This window comes from Notechis scutatus, chromosome 1 (genome assembly GCF_049901735.1).
Source record: "Notechis scutatus isolate UNSWTSFEM ecotype Mainland chromosome 1, rNotScu1.2, whole genome shotgun sequence".
Classification (NCBI taxonomy): Eukaryota; Metazoa; Chordata; class Lepidosauria; order Squamata; family Elapidae; genus Notechis; species Notechis scutatus.
Window position 1 is genome coordinate 184,744,106 of NC_142009.1, and position 19,543 is coordinate 184,763,648.

At 43.0% G+C, this 19,543-nt stretch overlaps 1 pseudogene; it reads left to right on the top strand.

Moving 5' to 3' along the window:
- The first annotated feature begins 430 nt into the window (after positions 1-430).
- LOC113432125 (lipid droplet-regulating VLDL assembly factor AUP1 pseudogene) lies at positions 431-3,307 on the top strand (annotated as a pseudogene).
- The last annotated feature ends 16,236 nt before the right edge of the window (positions 3,308-19,543 follow it).

Below are 19,543 nucleotides of genomic sequence, written 5' to 3' on the forward strand. Positions count from 1 at the left end.
AATGTCAGGAGCCGCAGACAATCTCTGCGCGTGCCAAATTTAAAGAGCCGCCTCAGCTGAGGAGACAGTCACTGCCTATTTGCTGCGTGCGCCCTTTTGAGGGCGTGAAACTCAAAACCTCCCTGACTGAGGGGACAGTCACTGCCTGGCTACTGCGTGCGCCCTTTTGAGGGCGCGAAACTCAAAGTCTCCCTGACTGAGGAGAAAGGCACCACTACCTGCGTTTCAGAGAGCGCGAGGTTTAAAGGCATCCTAGCCTCCCTGACTGAGGGGACTGACGTCACCCGAAAGGCACCCCCGTTGGCGCTACCAAGAGCGCAAAAGTCTAAAGCCTCCCCAGCCGAGGAACAGACTTCGCCCTCCAGGCACCTAGGATGGCTGCCGCACCTGTGGCTCACCCGTGAAGGCCGGCGAGGCGCCCCAGGCAGGTATGGAGCCGCCTCCCGTCCCGGCCGCCGCTGCCACTGCCGCCCGCCACTACCGCGCGGCCTCCGCCGCCGCCGCATCCTGTCCCGGCCGCCGCCGCGCCACCGCCGCCACCGCCGCCGCCTCCGACAGCCCGAGCGCCTCTTCGACTCCCACCGGCTGCCGAGCGACGGGCCGCTGCCAGTGCTGCTGCTCTATGCGCCGGTGGGGCTGTGCCTGCTGCTGGTGCAGCTCTTCGTGGGGCTGCACGTCTTCCTGGTCAGCTGTGCGCTCCCGCGCCTGCGTCCTGGTGGCCAACCACGTCACGCCCTTTGACCACAACGTCCTGGGCCGGCTGGCCTCCTGCAGCGCGCCTGTGCTGAACGGCGCCGCCGGTTTTCCTCTGCTGATCCCGCGGCTTTTCCTGGAGGTGACCGGCGCCGAGAGCCGCATGGAGCTGCTTGAGTCGCTGAAGGGCTACTGGTTGCAGCGCGGCAATCCGCCGCTGCTGCTCTTCCCCGAGGAGGAGACCACCAACGGCCGGGTGGGCCTGCTGCGTTTCAGCTCCTGACCCTTCTCCATCGCGGACACTGTGCAGCCATTGTCTCTGCAGGTCTGGAGGCCCTTCGTGGCTGTGAGCGTAGCTGGCGCTTCCTGTTTCACTGAGCTGCTCTGGACTTTCAAGTAAATTCAAGTTATTCAAGTAAGGTGGCTTCCCTCTGTGTACAGAGAAGCCGAGGAGACCCAGGAAGAGTTTGCCCTGCGAGTTCAAAAGCTTCTAGCTCTGGAATTGGGCGTAGTGTCTACGTGCCTCACAGCCGCAGACAAATTGTCTCTCTACCCCCTTCCAAGTGACTCTGGGGGAAGGGGTCCTGCAATCAGGGGGTGGTGGGTGTCAGGTGCTGAACAAGGAGGCGCGCACCCACCATTAGGGTCCTGCCACCTGGGCTTGCATTCCTTGGCAGTGGCAATATGTCCCCAGGGGGTCAAAAGCTGGTAGGTGGGAGGTTGAATTGTCACTGCACTAAGGGGGCCGAGGAGCACGACGTGCCTGCTCCTCTTTCGGCCCTTAGGCCTTGACCAGGTTGGATTGTCACTGCCCTAAGGGGGCTGAGGGAGCACGACGTGCCTGCTCCTCTTCGGCCCTTAGGCCTTGACCTTCCCGTCCTAAGGGGGCCGAGGGAGCACGACGTGCCTGCTCCTCTTTCGGCCCTTAGGCCTTGACCAGGTTGGATTGTCACTGCCCTAAGGGGCTGAGGGAGCACGGCGTGCCTGCTCCTCTTCGGCCCTTAGGCCTTGACCTTCCCGTCCTAAGGGGGCCGAGGGAGCACGACGTGCCTGCTCCTCTTCGGCCCTTAGGCCTTGACCAGGTTGGATTGTCACTGCCCTAAGGGGGCTGAGGGAGCACGACGTGCCTGCTCCTCTTTCGGCCCTTAGGCCTTGACCTTCCCGTCCTAAGGGGGCCGAGGGAGCACGACGTGCCTGCTCCTCTTTCGGCCCTTAGTCCTTGACCTTCATAGTCAACTCCCTAGCTCAGCGGTCCCCCACCTTCTGCACATCTCCCTTCACGCAAGCCACAGCTAAACTCGCACGCTGCTCGCCCAAATGGAACTTGCCTGCCATCTCTGCAGCTTGGTTCCAAACAGGCGACTGTCAGTACTGACCCACAGCCCTTAGGATTCGGGGACCCCTGCTCCACCACATGCTGGAGGTCACCAAGGCAGGGTTACTCACCAAGCTTGTCAGGGTCTCCTTCCCAGGCCAGGTGCTCCTACCCTGCGACAGGTCGGGTTCTGGAAGCCAAGATGGGGGAGGTGCGCAAAGCAGCTACTAGTTCAACTTCCTCTTCTGTACCATGGATCCTCAGTAGGCAGGGCCGTGCATGCACTTAGCTAGGGGAAAGGGGTGTAGTGTCCCTCACTAGCTAAGTCTTCAATCTGGTCCGCATTCTGAGCGGGAGCACCGACTGTTCCCATTGGTTGGTGCCGTTTGACAGCAGACTATAAAAGGAGCTGTCAAATGGCATCAGCCGCTCCAGCCAGCTGGCTGCCAGCCCAGCTGGGCAGCCACGATAACCTGTTACCTTTCAAATAAAAGAAACGTTATTCTTCAGCACCGTGTCTGCCTGGTGTGTCCGTCTGCCAACACAACACATACCTTCTCTTGGGCTTTGCACTTGAGCTTCCTGTTCCTGTTCAAGAACATGTATTATATTGTCAGACTCCCATGGGGCCATGTGGGGTCATGTTTGTCTGGGTCAAGTTTGGTTGAAGTTTGCTGGATGATGCAATGTCCTTAGGAGATTGTGCAATGTAGTAAGCTCTGCTGCTAGATAATCCTATTATGTCCTGGAGGCACATGTCTTAATCCCATCACCCTGGAGTTGAAGGTCTTTTGTCTTGTAGATAGGCTGGCCCAGTACTGCTGGGGCTACTAACAAATGTGGGAACTGCTTTCCAAGAGCATGCGTCTTCTTTATGGAAATATAATATTCTGCCTTTTTTAATGTTTCTCAAAATAATTCATTCTTCTAGGAGGGGTGACTTCCCTCATTAGATAATTATTTTCCTGTTCATGAAAAAAAATAGACCATATGTTTTCACTCAGGTCAAGTTTTGGAAACTACAACTGAAGAGCAGCTCCTGTTAACTTCATTCAAAACTATACTGGTCAGAAATCTTTGAGAACTGCCTCTGTTGGAGCAAGGGCTCTGCTTTTCCTGAAATGAACAGATTCACTTGCAATGGTCAATTCTACTGAAAAGCAGTAACGTGAAAAGTAGAAGTTTTCTTTTTTTTTCTTTTTTCTTTTAGGAATGCTGCTGCATCAGAAGACAAGCTGGGGTGACAATATTCATCTTTTTGCAACTGTTTTCAACCTTAGCAAAGTTGCTGACTGGTGAATTCCAGGACTTGAAGTCCACACACATCTTAAAGTTGAGAAAGATAGAGTGGTCGAGGTGAGGCTTTCTTTAATCATTGAGAGCCAATCTGTGACACTTGTGTCAAAGGTGACACACCACAGTGTTTTGGGTGGCACGCCAGCATTCACCAATACCCAACAACAACTATTCTCAAAAACACACCCTGTTCTTGTGTGATTTCTTTTTTCCAGAGGCTGCAGAGGCTGTGCAAGAATAGGGTGTGTCTCCATGTAGTCATGTATCAGGTGAGAAGAGGGCATGCTTTTGCAGTTTTTAGAGGCTGCAGAGGCCATTCACCGAAGCTATTTCAAGAACAAAAACTTTGTACGACCCAGCGTAGCCTCAGCTAAACCACAGGGGCCTGTCCACAGAAAGAGAACATAGCTTGAAGTTAAGTGGCTTGTGGCAGATCCTGAGAGTGCACCATTGCCTAAGGCTCAGTGACAGCAGTTGTGCTAGGGCTTGTGAGAAGTTTTATATCAAAATATATCTTATTCTTTATACCATTTCCATCTTCCCTTAAAACATTAATAGAATCCACAATGGGCTGAGAATCAGTATCTCCACTAGATAACTGACAGTCAAGCTGAAGCTAATCTTTCCATTCCCCACTATCCTGTCAGAGCTGAAGAAGTTTCTTGGATGAGAAGCGAAACATCTTCAAAAGAACAACAAGAAAGTCCAGTTGCCTCCTGAAAAAAAACACCTTTGGGACAACCATGACCTGGATGACTGAGAATCTCTACAGACTTTAAGCTGAAACTAAGTTAATCAAATAAAAATAGCAAACGGAGGGAAATCTTTTACTCAATCTTACTCAAACCTCCAAATAGGTTACACGGATCTAATCCACATATCAAAGGAGAAGGTCTTGAATACAATAGAGTTAATTAAATTAGGTCTTCCAGCAGAACTGCATGTTTACAACAATAAACATCACAGATGACAACTCTACACACACACACACACACACACACCTCAAATGTCACCCTAGAATCAGCATGAAAACACTTCCACACCCAGGACAAGCTCTCCTGTATAACTGGGTCACTGTACCCCATTTTTCTGTAGCTGCCCCTATTGTTTGCTTTCAGGAATAAATATTTCTTCTTTCCTCACAGTTGTCTGGATCTGATTTTTATTTATTCTTGTGCAACCCCAGCTCGAGTTGGAACCCCAAATTATTCTTCTAAGAGGCTGAAGTTGAAGCCTTGACTTCAGGCCTAGCCTCTGGTCTGTTGTCAAGGGCTACTTTTTAGGCTGGCACAGATGGGGAATAGATAATTGTTTCTCTTTTATTTGAGGGAGGGGGTGACATTCCAGGAGAATTGAGTGAGGCATTTTCCAAATTTTTGACACGCCGAGCTCAAAAAGTTTCATCATCATTGCTTTATATATCTCTTTAAAAGCCTGCACATAGACTTGTATCACATCCAAAGTTTGGGTTTCTCTTAAAACTTTCAAACCTTAGATTTTTCTTGATTTGTTATAAATAAAAACAGGTGTTTCAGATTAGAAAGAAATTCCTATTAATTTATTCTGATTGATGAGCCTCCTTATATTGGCTTCATTGGCTAATTACTATTGTTCCAACAATGTTTTTAAAATGCTAAATTGATACAAGGTCACCTTTAAACCCAATGCTAATGTAAATGTTATTTTGAAAATTCTTATTCAAGTTTTATATAGCTGGTAAATCTCTTTTTTGTTCTCTTTCCCTCTTTTAAATACCTGCTAAAATGAAATGAATAAAATAACTCAAATTGTAGGTTTCCTTTAAAAAAAAACACGTTGAAGTAAGTTGGCATATTTAGTGTCCCAAGGAATGGCAGTACAGTTTCATTTCCAAGGGGTTTGTAACCCCCATTCAAATCTAAAGCCTACAACTTAACCCAAATAGGTTCTTCAAGCAAAATTAGCCATGCTCATTTAGATCCAAATAATCACAATCTTCTTTTCATGTTGGAAATGCATAGGTGGACAACACACAAACACACATATAGCCACACAAACGTACACACACATATATACTGATCCCAGGGGAAAGAAACAGGCAATTTCCTGTGACTTTTTAATGAGCCTTTGAAAAGGAATTGCAAATTTTAAACAAAATGGGGGTATTTGAAGTAGGAATAATAAATAGGAAACTTACTTTTTCAAAGACAACATCACAATTTTAATCTAAGCTGTTTCTTATGAAGTGATGGAAGGAAAGGAAGTGAAATATCATATAACTGTACCTAATCTTTTGGAGAAATATATTAAATTTACTGTACTGTAATTTCTATAATTGCTACCTTAATGGATTAGCACACTCAATGGGAAAGGAAAAAAAGAAACAACTTAAAGTTATTAGACTAAACAAAGTGCAGGTTTGGTTCCCCACCCACCCACCCCAAAAAAATACTAACATGTTTTGCCCATGTTTTCTTTGAAAAGTTACCTTAGTAAAATTGTTTATATTATTTAACTCCGGTAGCAATTACAGCACTGGCATTCTTAAGGTTTACTCTACTAGAAAATAAACTCTTAGAAGTAAGAAGCAGAACATTTTTCAGTCTTGGAATGGCATGTAATAGGCAGTCCTTGTTTAGTGCCCACAATTGACACCAGCAGGTACCATTGCAAAGTATCATGATCACTAAGGCGAACATCATGAGCTTAAAAACACATTTTCTTTTTGACCATTAAAGGGAAACGAAAGGTGACATGATTTATGATGTTACTTCCACTTTCTCTATTAACCCTGCTTGTTGCAAGCGAGTTGTGAAACACCACAAATGGCAAATTGCATAGCTGTGGGACATGCATGACTGTGGGTTGTAAATGTGTGCTGGTTGCAAAGCACATATCTAATAAAATGAAATTCAATATAGAGAAAAGTAAAGTCCTACACTTAGGCAAGAAAAACCAGAAGTACACATATAGACTGGGTGAAACCAGGCTCAATAGCAGTAACTGTGAGAGGGATCTTGGAGTCTTAGTGGACAACCAGCTAAATATGAGCCAGCAGTGTGCAGCTGCCACCAAAAAAGCTAATGCAATCCTAAGTTGTATTAACAGAGGGATACAGTCAAGATCAAGGGAAGTACTAATACCTAGAGCACACCTAGAATACCTAGACCACACCTAGAGTACTGCATCCAGTTTTGGTCACCACATTATAAAAAGATGTTGAGACTCTAGAAAAAGTACAGAGAAGAGCAACCAGGATGATTAGGGGACTGGAGGCTAAAACATACAACGAACAGTTGCAGGAACTGGGCTTGGCTAGTCTAGTAAAGAGAAAGACCAGGGGAGACATGATAGTGGTCTTCCAATATTTGAGGGGCTGTCACAGGGAGGAGGGGGTCAAGCTATTTTCTAAAGCTCCTGTAGGCCAGACAAGGAATAATGGATGGAAACTGAACAAGGAGAGATTTAACCTGGAAACAAGGAGAAACTTTCTGACAGTGAGAACAATCAACCAATGGAACAGCTTGCCCTCGGAAGTTGTGGGAGCGCCATCAGTTGAGATCTTCAAGAAGAGATTGGACTGCCATTTGTCAGAAATGGTATAGGGTATCCCGCTTAGGCGGGGGGTTGGACTAGATGACCTACAAGGTCCCTTCCAACTCTGATTATCTGTATCTGTATCTACCCAAATAGCAATCATGTGACTGTAGGATGTTTGACATTTATAAATGCAAAGCTATTTTTTTACACAGTTGTAACTTTGAATGGTCACTAAACGAGGCAGCCAGTAAGCCTGGACTGCTTGTACACATCATGTTCTGAAAACTGGCTTGGATCAGAAAAAAAAATTGGAGAAGCCAGGATAAAAATTAATTTCCGTTAACTTTTATTTTAATGAATAACAATTGTATTAATAAAATGAACACGGTTGTTCACCTTGGTTGGATAAGTTCCCTTTTGATCCCATAAACAATCATTACCATTTGGTGGAAATTTGGAGACATCTTCTGGAATGCTTTGACAATTGCACGTTGCTCTGGGGCAGGGGTGTCAAACATAAGGCCCACGGGCCGAATCCAGCCCACAGAGTGCTTAGATCTGGCCCACGGGCCTGCCCTGGAAATAGCAAAGGACCAGCCTGCAGTGCCTCTGCCAGCTAAAATGGAGCTCCTCTCAAGCTCCGTTTTCACTGGTAGAGGGCTGAAGGAGGCCATCGTAGGCCGGAAATGGAGCCTCGATGAATGCCATCGAGCTGGCCACACTCACTATGGCTCTGCCACCCCACCCCACCCCCCAAGGTCAAATACAACCCTGATGCGCAATGGTGGGATTCAATTTTTTTTATTAACGGTTTTGTGGGTGTAGCTTGGTGGGCGTGGCAGGGGAAGGATACTATAACATCTCCAGTCAGAAGTGGTATTTGCCGTTCTCTGAACTATTCAAAATTTCCACTACCGGTTCTCCAGAACTGGTCAGAACCTGCTGAATACCACCTCTGCTGATGTGGCCCTCAATGAAATCAAGTTTGACACCCCTGGTTTGGGGTCTTGGTTCCCCCTCCCCTCCAAATTTAAAGATGACTTCCACTTATAGAAGAAGCTCTCCCTTGAAAGGCCCTGAAATGCCTTACAGTTATTAATTTTGTCTGTGGCCAGCCATGGCACCTTCTGAACCTGTTGCTTATTGGATTATATTCAGGATTCTGTCCTTTCCCAGTATCAGCAAAAGAGGAGGTAATCGTTTATTACTGCTCTATTTTGCAGAAAAAAATTATTCACCAACTACTTCCTATTAAAGCAGCTTTCACCACAACGTTCCAACAAAGGCAGAAGTTTATGAACCCCCAGTCTCAGCAGTATAAACCGTCTATTCCCAGGCAAACTGATTTAAGATCCACATAAATCATGGGAAAATGAAAGCAGAATGTTCACAGCGTGTTCTCCTGAAGAGTTAACATTTTCAAGTAATGAGCATTCTTAAAAGTCACAACATCAACATAAAACGATGCAAAGCAGCTGCTGAAATGCTGCACATCAATTTGATGTAGAATCAACCACCAAACAATAGCGGGTGGGTGGCATGGAGAATAATTTTGGAACTGCAGTACAAGGAAGTCAAAGGCATGAGATCTCTGTTCAGTTCTTCCCTGATATATTCCACCAGCTCCACCTGGTGGCTCTTGGTTTTCTTTGCAGTGAAATACCTGCTAACATCTTCCCTACTGAAAATTAGGAAACACAAAATAGTGTGAGACTGATTAGAGAATTGTTTTGTTCCGTGGACTCATTTGTGGTGGTCTGTCAAAACCATACAGCATTAGAAACATCCATAACCCATATATACAACTAAAGCTTTCAATCCTGTAACTTTTAAATGGACTAAATTATGTATCCTAGGACAATTTTGGAATTAAGGTAGCCACATCGGCTAATTTACAGAATGCATCAAAAAAATCTTGGACCCGTGACTCCCGTGGATTTGAAATTTAGCAAAATTTTATAAAACATTTTATGACATAAACATGATCATAAAAGTTTATGACCTAATGCAAAAATGTCATCAAACATTTCCTGGGCTGGTTTTTTTGGCTGGCTGTTCAACAAGCAGAGATATATCTCTGAATGCAGGCAGCACATTAAAAGCTCTGCCATTGATGAAGACCCTGAGTAAGGAAATATCTTTGAAAAGATGAACCAAGGGATTAGGGCTGTAGATGATTAATTTGCAACTTTCAAGGAAAATATGATATCATCAGCTTTCCCCCAAATTTCCAATTACGTTGGACTTCATCTTTCAGTAGAAAAGGTTGTAATGTAATGGGAGTAATGTAAACTCTAATTCTGAATATCCAAATGCATTTAGTATTGCCCCAAAGATAAACCATGGATGGCAAACTTTTCTTGGTCAGTCACAGATGCCTAAATTCTCATCATATATTACTCAAGAAGTATCAACATTCCTCTTTTATTTATATGAAATGTATTTTCATATATGATGAAAAATTAAAAAAATGACTATCATCTAAACAGCATAATGCATGCTTGTGTGCGCGTGCGTGTGTGTGCACGTACACACAAGTGTACATGTACATGTGTGCACATATGCATACAATCTTTTTATTGCCGTAAATATTATTTGCCAAGAGAATAAATTTAAATTTGTAAATTTAATTTATAAAGCTACATCTTGGGTCCACTGAAATAGGAGTATTTTACAAGGGCCGGTCCTAATATCAGGAAGTGAGTAGTTTTCATATAAATGAAACCACAAACATCTGCATTCAACAAACTTAACGGTCTCCCTTAAAAAGGAGAATAATAAGGAAATTTACAGATCATACCAAAACCACTCCATGTCATTCTCAGTGCTTTATTTAACGTTGGCAGTGACTCATTATCAAAAGAAACGAAGAAATTTGAAATATCTTTCAAATTACAACTGTTTCCGTTAAAAATACACATTAGGAATTGCAGATCAGTTTCAAAATGCAGATCTGTTAACATATATTACTTATGCAAAATTGGTACATTTTGACACAGCTAGAAATCCATAGTTCTGCTACATTAAGAAAATATTTTCCCACCTTCTGGATGCTCTTATTTTCAAAGATCTTGCCTTGGCAGCAATTCTAAGTTGGCTTACTTGTTTTTAAAGAAGGCATTCTGAGCTGTTAAGGTTATTAACACATGCTCAGTGTTGAACTTGGGGACAGGTTGGATTAACTGCATTGTGGTATATTTCCTATAATCATATCCTAGAATACTAAAAAGTGCTATGTAAAAGCTTCAATTGACCAAAGCCATAATGGGCAATGAAAGCTAGTATCTATGGGCTTATCTAGTGCATGACCATTGCATGTACTGTAGAAGATTGCAAACTTGTCATATAGGAAGAGAAATTGGAGTGAGGGGTAGATAAAATTATGAAGGAAAGGTTAATATGTACATCAGAAAGTATGAGTTGGTCTCATCTATATATCAATAGGAGCATATAATAAGTTGACTCCACAGGCTGGTGATAAATAAATGTTATACTCCAGTGTGTGGTGATAACAAAAGAACTAGAGATGAGTTTGGGGAAAATTGTGCAAGATTCTGAATGAATGTAATGCATGGTGGTGCTGTTATTTTGTTAGATGACAGACATAGATGAGTGGGAATGAGATGTGAATGTGCAGAAAAAGAGATTGAGCCATTCTGAGACCCAAGAATGAGTAAGAACGCTATATGTGTGCTGTAGGTATCTGCTTAGAAAAATGTATGCTATAAGTGTAAGTTTCAAAGGTATGTTATAAGTGTAAGTATATTCCTATGGGCAAGGAATATATATCTATGATTTGCAAGGAATATATATCTATGATTTGCAAGGAATATATATCTATGATTTGCTTATTATGAAACAGTCAAACACTGGTAGAAAAACAGTGAGTAACTGTGAAAAACAGTGAGTAACCTGCTATTGTAGGTATTTATATCTGTTGTATCTAAGAAGTGAAAATGGCTGTGTGTGGGAGCATGCATCTTCTTTATTTATTTTTATTTATTTATTAAATTTATATACAACCCATATCACCGATAAGGCAACTCTGAGTAGCTTCACCCTTTGTTACAAGGATGTGTCAGTTGGACCCCTTTATTGTTGCAGGGTATATAATAACAGAAACCTGAAAGCCTGTCAGTTTCTCTCTGTTGTCTCTTTATACCATATAGAATTAAGATGGAATTATTTTATATATTCTTTCTTACATATATTTATCCAAGAATGAGAGCTTCATTGTGTCTCTTTTATTTGTCAATGACGTTAGCTTTCTTTTGCTTTCACTGCAGTGGTGGGATTCAAATTTTTTTACCACTGGTTCTTTGGGCATGACTTGGTGGGCATGGCTTGGCTTGGTGGGCGTGGCAGGGGAAGGATACTGCAAAATCCCCATTCCCTCCCCACCCCACTAACCTGCTTTCCAGCTCCGTTCTCCTGTGCTGGGCAACAAAAGAAAACCCAGATGATCAGCTGGGACTCGGGAGGCAGAAAATAGATGGGGGCAGGGCCAGTCAGAGGTGGTATTTGCCGGTTCTGTGAACTACTCAAAATTTCCGCTACCCGTTCTCCAGAACTAGTCGAAACCTGCTGAATACCCACCTCTGTTTCACTATCTCCCCAAGAGAGTTGAGCATGTCAGAAGAAATGAAAAAGTTGACTCGGCTCCTTAAGAAATGAGGGTTTAAATGAGAAGAATTTTAGCTCATTCAATGGGGGCAAGCACAGCTCTTCTGTAAAGTGATTGATATATGAAGGATTCTAAGGCACAAATCAACTTTATTTTTGTTTGATATGCCTTGAAAAACTTTTCATTCCATTTTTCCAGCTAATATGAAATGATCCATGCCCAAATTCTTCAAAGCTTTGCCACTTGTTTCTCTAGAATAGTACACTGCTCAAAAAAATAAAGGGAACACAAAAATAAGACATCCTAGATCTGAATGAATGAAATATTCTTATTAAATACTTTGTTCGTTACATAGTTGAATGTGCTGACAACAAAATCACACAAAAATTATCAGTGGAAATCAAATTTAGCAACCCATGGAGGTCTGGATTTGGAGTTACACCCAAAATTAAAATGGAAAAAAACACTACAAGCTGATCCAACTTTGATGTAATGCCCTTGAAACAAGTCAAAATGAGGCTCAGTAGTGTGTGTAGCCTCCATGTGCCTGTATGACCTCCCTACAATGCCTGGGCATGCTCCTGATGAGGTGGCGGATGGTCTCCTGAGTGATCTCTTCCCACACTTGGACTAAAGCATCCCCCAACTCCTGGATAGTATGTGGTACAACGTGGCATTGGTGGATGGAGCGAGACATGATGTCCCAGATGTGCTCAATTGGATTCAGGTCTGGGGAATGGGCGGGCCAGTCCATAGCATCAATGCCTTCATCTTGCAGGAACTGCTGACACACTCCAGCCACATGAGGTCTAGCATTGTCTTGCATTAGGAGGAACCCAGGGCCAACCGTACCAGCATATGGTCTCACAAGGGGTCTGAGGATCTCATCTCGGTACCTAATGGCAGTCAGGCTACCTCTGGCAAGCACATGGAAGGCTGTGCGGCCCCCTAAAGAAATGCCACCCCACACCATTACTGACCCACTGCCAAACCGGTCATGCTGGAGGATGTTGCAGGCAGCAGAACGTTCTCCACGGTGTCTCCAGACCCTGTCATGTCTGTCACATGTGGTCAGTGTGAACCTGCTTTCATCTGTGAAGAGCACAGGGCACCAGTGGCGAATTTGCCAATCTTGGTGTTCTCTGGCAAATGCCAAACGTCCTGCACAGTGTTGGGCTGTAAGCACAACCCACACCTGTGGATGTCGGGCCCTCATACCACCCTCATGGAGTCTGTTTCTGACCATTTGAGCAGCCACATGCACAGTTGTGGCCCGCTGGAGGTCATTTTGCAGGGGTCTGGCAGTGCTCCTCCTGTCCCTCCTTGCACAAAGGCGGAGGTAGCGGTCCTGATGCTGGGTTGTTGCCCTCCTATGGCCTCCTCCACATCTCCTGATGTACTGGCCTGTCTCCTGGTAGCGCCTCCATGCTCTGGACACTACGCTGACAGACACAGCAAACCTTCTTGCCACAGCTCGCATTGATGTGCCATCCTGGATTAGCTGCACTACCTGAGCCACTTGTGTGGGTTGTAGACTCCGTCTCATGCTACCACTAGAGTGAAAGCACCGCCAGCATTCAAAAGTGACCAAACCATCAGCCAGAAAGCATAGGAACTGAGAAATGGTCTGTGGTCACCACCTGCAGAACCACTCCTTTATTGGGGATATCTTGCTAAGTGCCTATGCTTTCCACCTGTTATCTATTCCATTTGCACAACAGCATGTGAAATTGATTGTCAATCAGTGTTGCTACCAAAGTGGACAGTTTGATTTCACAGAAGTGTGATTTACTTGGAGTTATATTTTGTTGTTCAAGTGTTCCCTTTATTTTTTTGAGAAGTGCATATTTGTTCCATGTTTCAGCCTTCATGAAAACCCCTTATTCCCTGATACGCAGACATCTTTTTATTTCAACAAAAATGAACAACACAGTGGTTTGAATGCATGCTTTTGACTTCAAATAATATTATATATCAAGGTGGCTGACAGCTTTCTCTCTAATGTATGTGTGTGTTGTGCATTACTTATTCTTGTTCTTACTCTCCCTAGAGTCAAACCAACTTCTGGTATCTTCTAGGATGTTTTTTCAGTTTCCCAATCTAACCTATTATTGTGGAAATTTCTGTCAGTCCTATATTCAAATAAAATCAAGCTTAATCCCAGTTGATTCCCCCTCCCCAAAATCATCTAAATTCAACTGACATATCATCATTTATTGCAACACACATACACACACACACACATATTGTTGTTGACTCTAATTTCTCTATTACCATTTCTCCAATAGATATAGGTAATCCTTGTTTATAGGTAATCCTTGTTGGCACCAGCAATTCACTAGTTAAGTGAAGCAGTCATTAAGTGAAACATCAGTTTTACAATTTTGTGAGCATTGGTTGCAAAGTTCCTATTTCATTACCATTGTAACTGCAGTCACTAAATGAGGCAGTCATTAAATGCATGTCCAATTCACGTCCAATATCATATATAAAGGTAACGGTTCCCCTCGTGCTAGTTGCTTCCGGCTCTAGAGGGTGGTGCTCATCTCGGTTACAAAGTCGAAGAGCCAGCACTGTCTAAAAACATCTCCGTGGTCATGTGGCTGGCATGACTAAACGCCGAAGGCGCATGGAACACTGTTCCCTTCCCACCAAAGTGGTCCCTATTTTTTTACTTGCATTTTTACATGCTGTCAAACTGCTAGATTGGCAGAAGCTGGGACAAGTAACGGGAGCTCACTCTGTTACATGGTGCTAGGGATTCGAACTGCAGAACTGCCGACCTTTCTGATCGACAAGCTCAGTGTCTTAGCCATTGAGCCACAGTGTCCCTCAATGCCATATATACATAAGGGTAAAACTAAAATGCAGCCCCTTGGAAATGATTTTAATCAGATTTAGGAAAAATGAGTTTCTTTGCTTGGGAGCTTTTGTGATGCACTGTAATGAAACTTTCTGTGATCTTACAGCATAAACAATTTAAATGTGAAATAGAAGAAAATATTGTAAAGTAGTCCTTGTTTAGCAACTCCCTTGTTCAGTGTTCTCTTACAGTGGTGATGAAAAAAGAAACAATTCTTGCATTTACAACTTTTGTAGGTCTGTAAAGCAAAGGAAAGCTGAAGGAAGATTGTAACCACGGTAGCAGTTTCACTTAGCAACGAACCAGCTTAACAACCAAGTTGCTGGTTCCAACTGTTAATACTGGCAGATCAAAATCAACAAAAATATATCGCCAACGAAGGGCACATTTCAAAAACAAATACACAGAATTGAAGACTGAAAAGTCCAGATTGGGCATATTAATGGAAAAGTGGGTAAGCAGAAAACGTTTAAGCTGGTGGCAACAAAATAAATGAGCAATACCAGCCAAACTTCTTTTGGAAAGCAGTAGCTGAGATATCATTACTGCAAATTTTTTCTGCTGGAATAGGATCTCTGAAGAAGATTTAAGTAAGGACAGGTAGGAGAAAGTGGTCTTTTAGTTAATCTTTTAGTACATAAGAAAAGATACATTCATCAAGAGTAAAGAATCATAAGGTACAACACTTAATAATAGTCATAGGGTACAATAAGCAATCAAATCATACTAGGAAATATAAATCGTAAGGATACAAATGACAAAGTAACAATCATACAGTCACAAGGAGGAGGGGATGGGTGCTAAGGAGTGATGAGAAGATTAACAGTAATAGTAGTGCAGACTTTGTAAATAGTTGGATAGTGTTGAAGGAATTATTTATTTAGCAGAGTGATGGCGTTTGGGGAAAAAAACTGTCCTTGTGTCTAGTTGTTCTGGTGTACAGTGCTCTATAGTGTCGTTTTGAGGGAAGGACTTGAAACAGTTTGTGTTCGGGATGTGAGGGGTCTGTAAATATTTTCACAGCCCTCTTTTTGACTCTTGCAGTATACAGGTCCTTGATTGAAGGCAGGTGGGTAGTAATTGTTTTTTCTGTAGTCCTAATTACTCTCTGAAGTCTGTGTTTGTCTTGTTGGGTTGCAGAACCAAACCAGACAGTTATAGAGGTGCAGATGACAGACTCAATCATTCCTCTGTAGAACTGTATCATCAGCTCCTTGGGCAGTTTGAGCTTTCTGAGTTGGTGCAGAAAGAACATTCTTTGTTGTACTTTTTTGATGACATTTTTGATGTTAGGTGTCCATTTTAGGTCATGTGATATAGTAGAACCTAGGAATTTGAAAGTCTCTACTGCTGATACTGTGTTGTCTAGTATTGTAAGAGGTGGTAGTATGGGAGGGTTTCTTCTAAAGTCTACCACCATTTTAATGGTTTTGAGCGTGTTCAGTTCCAGATTGTTCCGGTCCCACCACGAGGCTAGTTATTCAACCTCCCGTCTATATGCAGATTTATCATTGTCTCGAATGAGACCAATCACTGTTGCGTCATCTGCAAACATCAGTATTTTAACAGATGGATCGTTTGAGATTCAGTCATTGGTATATAGGGAGAAGAGAAGTGGAGAAAGCCTTGGGGGGGGGGCTGTACTAATTGTACAGGTATCGGATGTGATTCCGCCTAGCTTCACCTGCTGCTTCCTGTCTGTTAGGAATGAGTCTCTGGCCAAATTCTGGTTGTATGATCTTAGAGGACTTTGGAGGCCACAAAAAGGGGCTGCAAATTTTCCTCCTGCCTAACGTTGCCAACCAACAGATGAAAAGATGGACTTCTTTGGTAATGAGGGCCTTTCCGTTTTCAAAATTGGGTGGAAGAGGGAAAGGACACAGTATTTTGCCTCACTCCTCCAGACCTGATCCTGAGAAATTTATGTTCAATGTCATTTTGATAAGGCCATATTGTCTTTCTTAGATAAACTAAAGCAGCCAGGTAGCTAAACAGCAATAGCACAACAGCAACAACAAAGCAACAGCCACATTAGTGTCATTTCTTTCCGGCATGCCAACCAGGTTTGCTTGGCAATATTGTAATAAACAAAAAAGGCAGCAAATTGCTCCAAACAGCAAGTTTCTGAGACTTTAAAAAGGACAACTCCCAATTGCCTCATTTCTAGTTACATGCAGAACAGTGTGTTTTTTTTTAAAAAAAACTCTCCTTTTAGACCATTTTCTTAAAAAAAAAAAAGTTGAGGGTGTCTACTGGTATAATGCTTTATTTGCTTGCTGCCTTTTTATACTGCTATTACTCTCCAAGGACTCAAAGTGGTGTCCATTAAAACTACTAAGCAGCAAAACACTACACCAACACCATAATGCAAACCTAATATATCCTGAAACCACCAACCATAATGTTTATTTCATTATAATTATGAATCCTAAGGCCATCTAAGAAAGAGTGACTGTGAGCAGAACCTTATGATGTGGGAATGGGTTCAGTGGTGCACAATATGAAGCTATGCGAAAGCCCTCCTAGCCAGGATAGCTACTTGTTCTTTGAGCAGCAGTTGTGAATTTAGGACAGGGGTGTCAAACTCTTGGCCTGTGGGCCGGATGTGTCATGCACTGGCCATGCCCACGCCCAGTTTAGTGAAGCGGGGAAGTCACGATACGTCACATGACAATTCAAGTTTGACACCTCTGGTTTAGGAGGAACCCAAGTTGTATACCAAATCTGGTTGGGGGCAGAGGACCCCCAGATGGAGATGTGGTGAAGGAAATAAGTAATTGAACCAGGATTGAAAGGGAGAAGAAAGAAGCCTTGTTTAGAAGTTTTAAAGTATTATATTCACCAGGCTATGAATTGAGGGTTGTATTATGAAACTCATTCGAAAAACAGAACTGATTCTTTCAAGTGGACAAAATAACAGCAGTCACAAGCCATAGAAGGAGAGAGAAAGTAAGCCATCTCTGACAGAGCTAATTCTACCACTATCATTTATTTAATTTATATCCTGCCTTTCCATTCAGGAAGCCAAGGTAAGGCTCAGCTAAAGTGCCTTCCTTCTACTTCTGACTCACCACCACAACCTTGTGAGGCAGGTTGGACAGAGAATCACCCGACCAACCTCTGAGGATAAATGCTCATCCATCTATCAACGCACTTTCCTCTGTTCCCTTGAGGTAGGAGTGTTGCCCATTGTATGAGAGCCAATTTGGTACAATGGCTAAGGTGCTAACTTAGAAGGGTTGTGAGTTCTAGCCCCAACTTAGCCATGAAAACCCCTGACCCAGTCACTCTGAGCCCAGTCCACCTCACTGGGTTGCTGAGGAGAAAATAGGAGAAGGAAAGAATATTAAGTATGTTGACCACTTTGAGTTACTAAAATAAAAGATAAAAGAGAGGTAAAAATAAAATAATAAAATAAATTCCCTCACAGCCCATCCTTATGATGCTGTCCTTCTGATGCTCTCTCAATTTGCCCCCTCTCCCTGCACCAACACTAACTGAGATTGTGCATAAGAGTGCGTGTGAAACAGAATGCATACTTTTCCTGAAAGAAAACCAAACTCCCAGAATATATGTGCACACAGGTTGATTGGGGAAAGAGGCCTCTGAAGGGATCAGTGCTTTATTTTAAATACTTACCAGTCCACCTCACTGGGTTGCTGAGGAGAAAATAGGAGAAGGAAAGAGTATTAAGTTGTGCAAAACATGGTTATACTGACATCTAGTGGATATCAAATTAACTTTTTCAAACATTCTTCCTCTGCCCCCAAGTGTACAATTGTTCTGAAAAGGTGTATAAGGCAGGAACTCAACTGTTTAGAAAAGAAACCTCTAAAGTGACTGTCTGGCTTCCTACACAAACTGAAATAGCTTTGGCAGAACAAGAAACAATGGTTGGGAACCAATCAAAGAGAGAAGCAATCTGGAATTAAGGAGAACGTTCTTAACAGTGAGGACAATTAACCAGTGCCTCCAAAAATTGTGGGCACTCCATCACTGGAGGTTTTTAAGAAGAGATTGAGACAGTCACTTGTCTGAAATGGTATAGGGTCTCCTGCTGAGCAGCAGGCTGGACTAGAAGATCTCCAAGGTCCCTTCCAGCTCTATTGTATTCTAAATTTTAAATTCTTTAAAAAAAATCAGTTTGGTGTGGTCATGAAGCCCAGATGGAGAGTAGATGCTCACACAGCCACAGTCATCAAGGTGGCTCTAAGCATCCTTTGCCTATCAGAAGTGAAATTAGGTCTTGTAACAGTAAGTGTTTTCTGACTGCTTAGGGGAGTCTGTAAATTTGCAGAAGATTGCTAGTTTGTTAAATAGGAGGCAAAAGGGTGGGGGTGGGGGAGAAGGGAACAAATGCATAGAGAATGCCCTGATAGAAATCCCCCTTATGATTTCAAGCTCTACCCTGCCATGCTGACTGGAGGATTCTGGGAGTTGAAGTCCAGGAGATACCTGGGAAGAAATAACATTGTCTGCAAGGAGGTGGGGGGGCCCTGATGTCCGGCTAGTGAAAGGTTGCTGAGCCCTGCTTCGGATTTGGGAGCCATTTTATAAGTTCCCTCTGTTTAATATTGGGAGATTCTGAACAATATTGTATTATATAAACAGGTTGTTGGAATTTTAAAAGGCTGTGTTTGTGTAAGATGAGGCCTGTGGGGGCTAGCCAGAAACAGATCATTGGCCATCTGGCTATTAGTGCCAGAGTGGTTTTGGGAGGAAGATATTTTTCCAGATATTTTGGGGAGGAAGAACGGCTTTCCTCACACCTGCTGCTTCACCATCAGTGAATTGCAAACTGCAGCTTTACTTGAAGCAAGCTTGCATTCTGTGAGGATATCTTTAACACCAACACTATTAAACCACATCATCTTCCCATTACAGGCCCTTGGGAAGGACTTGATAGCCAGATAAAAACGCCAAATCCAGTCTAAACACCTGGCTGATTGTGCAACCAGTCATAATAATAACATGCTAGGTCAAATCTTTTTTTTTTTTTTTACCTTAATACACAAGGCTACAGAACCTGCAAGGACGTATCCTCGTAGCACTTTTCAATTTTCAATAAAAATGTTTGCCGGAATCTATAAAATAAGATGAGTTAATAATATCCCACTGCTCTGCACATAAATCATCTCCCAGCATTTGGGCAATTGAGTGCAAAGTCATAGGAAGAATTGTGATACACACTTGTAATATTTAATATGCAGTTGAATTAAATATTAATAGGGTA